This window comes from Frankliniella occidentalis, unplaced genomic scaffold (assembly GCF_000697945.3).
Source record: "Frankliniella occidentalis isolate FOCC.00 unplaced genomic scaffold, Focc_3.1 Scaffold144, whole genome shotgun sequence".
NCBI classification, from domain to species: Eukaryota; Metazoa; Arthropoda; class Insecta; order Thysanoptera; family Thripidae; genus Frankliniella; species Frankliniella occidentalis.
In genome coordinates this window covers 723,247-724,747 of record NW_026267271.1, presented here as the reverse complement: position 1 = coordinate 724,747, position 1,501 = coordinate 723,247, and positions in this window count along the sequence as shown.

The following is a 1,501-nucleotide window of genomic DNA, read 5'->3' as shown; positions in this document are numbered from 1 at the left end:
CATCCCCCTCGCCCGCCCCCCTACCTTACCCCACCTCACGAAAAACGGAAAGAGAAGGGGGTACGGCTAACTAATGAGGTGGGCTTTCAGGAAACCGAGGGGGGAAAAACGGAAAAGGCCGAGGGAAGCGCGCGACAAGCACGGTGAAGTGCCGGTGTGTTAGTTCAAGTGTTCGCGCTGCCGCGGCCGCACCGCGAGGCCCTTTGGCGCGGTCCCGCCGAACTCCCGGCCACCCCGGCAGCGCGCCGCGGACCTGCGTGCCGCCATCCACGGCCACAACTTTGGGGCCCAGCGTTCCCGGCGTGCGGCGAACCGGCTCCCTGGGTGTGCCGCTACGCTGTCCCTCCTGCGCGCGGAGCTGAGCGGAGCCACCACGGAGTCGTCCAGGTACGTCCTCGCGGCGACGTGGCGGCCGCGGCCCGCGGCGGCGTAGCGACGTGGCGACTCACCCACCAGACATGAGCGAGAAAAGAGGGGAGGGGGGGGGCTATCACGTAGTTTTGAATTTGTGGGGAAAATCACAGAGGACGCGCTGAGATAGGCGAGATGGGAAAGGCGAGAGAGAGAGAGAGAGAGAGAGAGAAAGGGAGGGAGAGGGAGAGCGGGGCACATACCACTGCAGTCTGTGGCAAGCTCAAGTGGATTCAATTGAGCGTCCCCTCCGTCCCCGTCCCGCCCCGCTCGTCGTGTCCTGTCCCCGTGCTCCCGTCCTCTGATCTGCCTGTGCCTGCCCGCCCGGCTCGGCCGCGGGCACCGGACACCAGCGGACTCACCTTTCCAGGGGTCGCAGCCAGCCGGGCGCCGACGTCTCGCCACAAAGTATAAAGAATAGTACAAGAGTACTTAGTAAGTTGATGAGCTTATTCGCCATTGCCGAGGTCCCGCGGATAATGCGTCAGTCTAGAAATGCTCTGACACCCTTTCCTTCATCCAAAAATGCTAAATTAAGCACCCTTCAAGAAGGAATCCTCTTTGGCGTCCAGGATGCTCCATGCTGGTTACCCCCCCCCCCCCCACACACACACACACCAGAGGAGACGATGCACTGTGGGTTGCCTGCTAATAGGAGTTTTGTAGCCCAGGTTGCCAAACTTTTAGGTGGCCAGAGAATGTGGGCGGCGGGCACGGCGGGCGGGGCTCGATCCGGCTGAAGGTACCAAATAGAGGCGAAGTCGATTAAATTCTCGTTGCTCGTCGAATTTGGCGGTTGCCAGAACTTCACTCCACTTCGGGGTCAAAAACGTCCTGGTCGGGGCCGCCCCGGCCGGCTGGCCGTTTGTGTCGGTGGCCTTTCTCGAGCGGCGGGCGATACGCGATAGCTTATCCGTCTGTTTTCCACCCGCTCTCCGCGCCCCGCCCCGCCCCGCCCTGCACAACTAGTCGTAGGCCATGCACATGCCGTCGCGCGCCCAAAAGTGGGCTGCGCGGAGCATATGTTATCACCCGTCTGATTATTTTAGGGGTAAAAATATGAAACTGAACGGAAGTCGGGGAACGGGCC